The sequence below is a fragment of the Paramisgurnus dabryanus genome, chromosome 19, assembly GCF_030506205.2.
Source record: "Paramisgurnus dabryanus chromosome 19, PD_genome_1.1, whole genome shotgun sequence".
Lineage (NCBI taxonomy): Eukaryota > Metazoa > Chordata > Actinopteri > Cypriniformes > Cobitidae > Paramisgurnus > Paramisgurnus dabryanus.
The window spans coordinates 14,488,308-14,496,207 of NC_133355.1; the positions used below are offsets into that span (position 1 = coordinate 14,488,308).

General features: G+C 37.6%; 1 long non-coding RNA gene across 1 annotated transcript; it reads right to left on the reverse strand.

Annotated features, from left to right (window-relative positions):
• Positions 1-1,251: 1,251 nt before the first annotated feature.
• Positions 1,252-7,328, reverse strand: LOC135772411 (uncharacterized). The gene is made up of 3 exons (XR_010543227.1): positions 7,181-7,328; positions 6,173-6,286; positions 1,252-1,389 (listed from the first exon to the last, which is right to left on the reverse strand). It is a non-coding gene; the product is annotated as an uncharacterized lncRNA (long non-coding RNA).
• Between the last annotated feature and the right edge of the window lie 572 nt (positions 7,329-7,900).

Here is a 7,900-nt window from a genome sequence, read left to right on the forward strand (position 1 = left end):
AGTGGTGGAGATTTGCATGTTAGTTTTCTGATGCTAATGAACGTGTTTTTGATTTCCATTGGAGAAATGGAAAAATCTTCTGTCCTGTAGGGACTTGTTGCTCTCTCTCTCTCTCTTTCTCTCTCTCTCTTTCTCGCTCTAGAAGCTTAATTACTTCCAGGAGACAGATCTGAGCAGATCTGATGTCCTCCCTTAACCCTTAATCATTTTAATCAGTTTCTCTTTTATGAAATGTGCCCGAGCCCATCTTGAATGCTGATTTTAGGTTAAAGGTTGTACCTTGTTGTCTTCATGAAAGCTATCATTTGTTGTTTTACGTGACTAACAAGAGATCACCAATTAAAAATAATTAAGGAGTTCTCTTCAGTTCATGTGCATTGTATCATCAATGTACTGTGGGCTTTAGCAAAATCCCTTTATGCCAAGTTCAGACTGCATGATTTTCAAAATAGTCGGGTCACAGATCTTTTCACATTGCATGACTATCTGGAGTAGCGCTCAGTCGCTGCTGTTTGTCTTTTCACCCTGCATGATCGATCGGGAACAGTTTGTTTTACACTTCATGACTTTACCATAGGAAGAATCGCCGACAACTTTTTCACGGTACGCAAACTACGTCTCACATCCAAACGCACGCGAGAAGTGAACATTGAACAACACGTGGTCATGCGTGAGACTGGGATCATAACTACTCCCCGAATTTCCAACTGCTCTCTATGTTGCTCTCTCATTGGCTGTAGGTCATGGCCGATGTTATTTTCAGTCAAAACACATTTCACACAGCATGATTTTGAATCGCCAACAGGTCCAGATATCTAGCATGCCAGATGTCTCTCGGGTGTCGGCGACTCATCAGCGATTCTCTCAGATCGCGTCTTTGATGGTTCACACTGTTTGATTGTCACTCGCATGAACGAGCACCAATTTGCCTTTGATTTCTGGCATTTGTTGGTGATTTCTCAAAACCAGTTAAATCAGGGCTAAAATCGTGAAGTCTGAACTCGGCATTAGGGAAGTTGCGCCACTAGACAGCCATGTTTGCAACGCCTCGGGCAGTTATTTCAGTCGTGAACAACTCACAAGTCCACAAAAGTTTCATTTAAATTTTATAAGGTGAAAGTTAATTACCTTCCATTAAGTTTACATTTTGTCCAATCAAATGCTCTCTTGAATGTCCCTCCTTTTATTAGCAAGTGCCAAATTACATTGAAGTGACAGTCTATTGGCTATTAATCAAAAGGTTATAGGCAGTTTAAAAATGTGATTGGTTTACAGATCCAGTTTCTTTGGGATAATTGCTTGTTTAAGTGTTTCGGTGGCAGGTGCAGGATAGGTCTGTTTGAGCATTTGGCCCTCAGCAGGCACTCCAGATAAAAACCTCGAAAGCTTCTGTAAAAACAAGCATACAAATGTGCAAAGTTTTTATAGGTATAGAAAGTACTGTACTTCAGTAGTTAGAACAGATTACAGACAAACAATCGTTAGCATGGTTGGGAATTAACTAACTAAAAACAGTGAGACTAGTAACTTACAAATATGAAAATATTCACTGCTTTTTAGAGCAAGTGTAGCATGACAAAATGTTACATTTCTGAAATGGTTGATTGAGACTTAAAGAGACACTCCACTTTTTTGAAAATACGTAATTTTCCAGCTCCCCTAAAGTTAAACATTTGATTTTTACTGTTTTGGAATCCATTCAGCCGATCTCTGGATCTCGCGGTACCACTTTTAGCATAGCTTAGCACAATCCATTGAATCTGATTAGACCATTAGCATTGCGCTCAAAAACGACTAAAGAGTTTTGATATTTTTCCTATTTAAAACTTGACTCTTCTGTAGTTACATCATGTACTAAGACCAACGGAAAATTAAAAGTTGCGATTTTCTAGGCCGATATAGCTAGGAACTATACTCTCATTCTGGCGTAATAATCAAGGACTTTGCTGGCGTAACATGACTGCAGGAGGCGTAGTGATATTACACAGTGCGTGAAAAAAGTATAGGGGAGCTGAATAATGAGCATATTTACAAAAAAAAAAAAAAAATGGAGTGTCCCTTTAAAGATAAAGGAAGATAAAGTTTTCACACTAAATGTTCTTAAGGTCTCTCATAATCTCTCTCTCTCTCTCTCTCTCTCTCTCTCACACTTTATGTAAAGGGCCTGTAGCATTTGTCCCAGAAAAACTGCTCTACTGTATGTTTAAAAAGATATCGAGCCATTATGTAGCTTCGGTGCAGTTTGTAAGTAGTTGAACGAGAACGCTGACTGTACTTGAATTACTTTAAAAAGTAGCTTTTATCTTGGCAAACATCAGTTTCAAAAGTGGCTTCCTCGAAACTGATTATTATAGGACTTGACATGTACATTTTGTCATGGACGTATCAAGCATGTAATTTTATTATCGTAAAATTTATATGATTAGAAGTCATGCTACCATATGACATGTACATTTCCAATCCGATCACGGTTCCCATCAGTCTATCAGATCAAGATATCCTGTAATTCTCATATATCATTTTGGTAATAACACTGTATCAGTTGCCCTTGATGGATTGTCCAGCCATGAACTCTGTGTCCCTTAATCGTTGCTTTCGAATGTAAAGACGTCCCTCTGGTTGGTGACCAGCCTATGATTATGAGATCGAATATCACATGCTGAAATAAAAATACTCGTGTGATGTTTGTCCCTTATGACAGGCTGAAATATAAACGGCAAACCAGGCGAGTTTCTAAAGATCACTAATGATTTTCTACTGCGTTTAAAGGAAGGCAGATTAGGGCACTTGAGGAAGTGTCTCCGTTTTCTATAATAAAACCACAAATTGAAGTCACAATTGGAGAATGCATTCCTCGTGGTCCAGAAACAGTTTCCCAACCCCTTTACAGTATCAAAGTAATCAGACCCATATGATTACAAAAACCTGCCAGGATTATAACAAATGATTTTTGAAGCTCTATTTTTGACAGCTGAAATGTTTTATTACAGTTTTACAAACTTCTATCAAGCCACTGTCCCCTAAAACGTCAAAGATATTTCAAAAGATACACTCAAAGATATTTACCGCATCATAGTGTCTGTCCTATGACTGAACAAAGCAATATGTTTGCGTTTAACATCTGAACGTTGAATGTTATTGCCATGTTTAGTAAATGCAGGGCCAAGCATGCGGTAAATTTAGCTTTGTTTAATGTTCGGTGCCTTTGATGTGTTTCACGCAAAGCTGCATCGCCCGAACGTGGGCTGTCGCGTTTCCATTGTTCCAGCGTGTTCCATCACGTTGCTTCGCATTATTAATTGCCATTTTGTTGCCGTGTTGTTCTGCCGCTGTAGTTTTAATTATCTGCTTTACATGTAAATAACCCACAATAAAGCGACTAATTAAGTGTTTTTTCGACATTTGAAAAGCCAGAAGTCTTTTCATGTGGCTTTGAGAGCTTCAGAAACATGCTTTTAAATGACTAGCCTTTGCGATACTATAAACCGACCACTTGAGAGAAGTCTGTAATGTGAGGAATGTAAACTATTTTAGCATAATGTTTATAAATGCATAATGTTGTAAAATGGATGTCATTGAGCTTGTATGAGATTTGCTTATGCTAGCATGTATTTAGGCTGAAAATATCTGTTTTAGATTGTAGTTTATCACCAGGAGGTTTTGGCATTGAAGAGCTGGTGTGAATCCAGCAAACAAACAATAACTAAATTGAACAAATTTGCACTCAAAGTTACGTTACTATACTAAATTTAAATTGCATTATTTTTTACCCTGCCTCTAAAAGTAATTTTTTTGTAATTTACATAAGGAATAATTGACGACAGGCCGTTGAATTATTAGAAAATAAAGGTGGTAGTTTCACATTAAGTGTGCATTATTTTTAAATAATTCAAAGAACCAGAGTCAATTATTCCACTTATACCACGGTTACCACAGACGTTGCTCATTCACCATGGGTTTAAACAACTTGGCATATGTATTTTATGTACAAAGTTAGTATTCCAACCACATACATCTTAAATTAAAATAAATATATAATAATAAAACATGGCAGTTTACTCTTGCTAAGTTAACAGTGTGCAAATGTATTGAAAGACATTCTGGGGGCTGACAGTGGATACAAACTGCAGATGAGCTGGAGAGTCTCTCGAGATACTGTTGGAATAAAGTCATGCCAGCTTTTCAAATGAGAAGCACATTTCATATTCACGGGTGCCTGGCTCCTCGATATCTCCTGGCCCCACATAATAACACAGGCTTTCCCCTGCACTCCTTCCTGTGTTATGTTCATAGTGGGTACAACATAACTTCAGACATGCGCTGCATGGCATCTGGGGACGGCATTATCACAACGCATGCCATCAAAATCACCCCTACGTTTTACAGCGTGGTAACTCAACGTTACTTCGCATTTGGGGAATACACACCAGCTTTTTATTTATTATTATTATCCGTATTACTTATTCATGTCTCTATTTATTTATTTATAAATGGCAGGCTGAGTTTACACTGGACTTGTGCGGTTTTATTGACTGTCCCATAAGCCATGTTAATGCTGGCTGTGGAACTGTATTTTACATTAATAACACCAACCTCCAGCTGCTTTATGGATCCTGTAAACATGGCAGACCCTTCAGTGCCAGCAGCAGTTCATACCGTATAGAGTAGCCTAGTCTATGTACGATCTCAGCTATAGATAATGCCAGTAATGCACTACTTATAACTTTAAGTTCGGGTAAAGCGATATTAAATGTGTGTTCTGAGTTTGTCACAACACAAAAGATATGTGATTAACTACCCAGCCAAATTTAAGTTATATAAAAAGCCAAGTAAATAAAGGCCATAATATTTTGTAGGCCAAAAAAGCCCATTAGTTTTCCCATAGACTTTGGATTACCTAAAAAAAGCGACGTGTTTAACAAACATTTATGACACCTTTTTGTTCACGTTTTGTGCAACGAGTTAATCCTCACAGATGAATACAACTTTTATGATTTTTATAATGTCATCACAAAGCTTATTTTTTGCAATAATTCAAAAGTCTATGGAACAAATGAATAGGTTTTTTGTGACCAGTGAACCGCTAACTTTCAGGTAAACCTACACAAATACATCATCCCTGCGAAACTCTGTAAATTCAGGTTGGGTTTGTCCCTTTTTGACCCAATGCTGGATTGAAAATAACCCTTATTATTTTTATATATATATATATATATATATTAAATGACATCCTAACCCCAACTCCAAGCAACCATGGTTTAAAAATAGACAAAAAAAGAAACCAATATATATATATATATATATATATATATATATATATATATATATATATATATATATATATATATATATATATATATATATATATATATATATATATATATATATATATATATATATATGGGTTATTTTAAATATTGGTTTCTTTATGTTTTTGTCTATTTTTAAACCATGGTTGCTTGGAGTTGGGCTTAAGGTTAGGATGTCATTTAACAAAAAGTTGTTCTAACCCAGCCTGATCTCACAAGAATTCGTACATATTTTACAAGTTGGCTAATTCGTATGAATTCATACAAAGTTAATCGTGCAAAAATGTACGATTCTCATGAAAAGAACAACAACAAAACCTAACCCCTAAGCCCGCACCTAACCCCAACGTCACAGGGGTCAAGGCAAATCGTACAAAAATGTACGAATGTGGTTGTATGAATTAACATGAATTGCCAACTCGTAAAATATGTATGAATTCTCGTAAAATAGCGTTGTCTAACCCCAAACCCAAGCAACAACGGTAAAAAAACTGAAAAAAAAAAAAGAAAAACCAATACATAAAAAAACACACAAATATGTGGTGTATTAACTTTACAGGAAGGACTAGACTATATGCATGCAAAATTGGAACTAGGCCTGTATTGCACGACTTTTAACACTGCGTGGTATTTATATGCAAAGCATGAGAATGGTCTGGTCTAAATAGACATTTAATAAACATTGGCCTATAAAATAACTTTTATCTTAGTAGCTAACAACTGCTTCAATGCCACACCTGTCTGTATATTACTGCTTTCAATCAGAAGTAGCTTATAGCTTGGGTTAAACAGGAAGTTTCATAAAGCATCCTTACTAGAAAAAAAGGAGAAAATGTAGTATAACTTTGTTTTCGCCTGCCTACATTTGTTCAGACATCCCAGCATACCGTCCTGTGTCCAGCTCACTGGAGCTGAGTGATGTGAATTTCATTTATCATACCAGTGAGCTCTTCGCTTCCATCCATCTGCCTGGCACCCTGGAAAAGAAAGCCAAACAAAGGACTATGAAAAATAAATGAATAAAGACCCCTTCTAAGAATGCTAATTTGAGTCGGGCCATCTACATCATGACTTTGAGGGGAGAATTCATTTAAAGGTTTATAAAACAAATTTACAAGAATGACCTGATCCTGCTGACAGCGCCGTTTCTATGCACGCACCGTCTGCGTTGTTTTAGCTGCCGATTTATTTAAGCGATGAGCAAATCAAGAATCCGGGGTGTTGCCGTAATGTGTTACTGTAAGGTTCGTGCGAGGTTTACAAATAAGGATCCTGTTCATATCAGATCCATGAGAAAGCAGAGGTGAAGAGAGACTGATGAAATGCCTTCAGAGGGACTTTCTCTGCTTCGTGAGCATCTGGCATTTGCATGTGCATGAGCAGCGGCCCGTGACCTGACCTGCTTTGAGCAATAATGAAGCACATCGTTGAGTTGTATTATCATCAAAGAAAGCCTTGTGTTGATTGTGATTACGATGACAATGAGCATCATCTGTATTGTCATCCTCGATAATCACTCGCAGCAGTCACCAGCGCTCTCTGTTGTGATGTACCCCTCTGTTTATGATAATGAGTTCATCTTAACACATACAGACGTGGAAGATTATTAACGCTGCAAGCGGAGATTAACATAATCTTGAACCGATAGCAGCTTTCTTAATGAGCATTAAGGTTAATTACAGGTCAGAGAAAGTTCTGTGATTCCTTGCTGGGGGATCAATTGAACATTTCGTTTTCCGTAAACGTATTTTTTCTCTTTTTCAGTCGAATCTTGTTTGAATACCCACAATCCCTTTCACTTGAGAAATCATGCTTGGATATCACACTGTCTAAACCATGAAAAACAGACATAACTGTGATAAATTGCTTACCAAACTAATTCTGACGCTGGCAAAAAGTCCCACGCAGTCTTTCTCCGCCACACAGCCAGCTTATTGTATTAAGCATTATGGCTTTTATCCCTGAATTCCATTATGGGTGTATGTTTTTTCCTTTCCACACCATGTAATGTTTTCCTGTGAAAAGTGTTTCATAAATGATTTGCCCAGAACTGTGTCATTTGAGATGCACAGACAAAACTTCTCTTCCTTTGAGTGCGAAGGAAAAAGACGCACGTTATCTTCAAACGGCGAACTCTCTTCCTCGGGGACTTGCAGACTCCATCAGTGGCGCCTTATTGTTAAGTTTCCATTCTCTTGGTTTTCAAGCTACAATAACGGCCTATGTCTGATAGCGTGTGATGTGGTTTCGTCCCAGAGAAAAACAATCCCTTATTTTTAAAGAAAATCCCATATTCCCAAATGAATTGATAATTACAAACAGGATTGTCGAGATCCACGTCTAATGCGGAGAGCGAAAATATGGTCTCTCTGTCGGACGACATGTTTTATGAGGTTGGAGAGTGAAAATAATTAGAAATTCTTATGATGGTTCTGAAAAGACAGGGTGATAAAAGACATATGACCCACAGCTTGCTAGCTGACTGTCTTTTCGCTTTGCACTCATTTGGCTTTTGGGCATGAGCGTCGATGGACCCGATCTCTCTCTTTGAGAGCTGGTGTGTTGGAGATGATTATGCGGGGTCAGGGTGT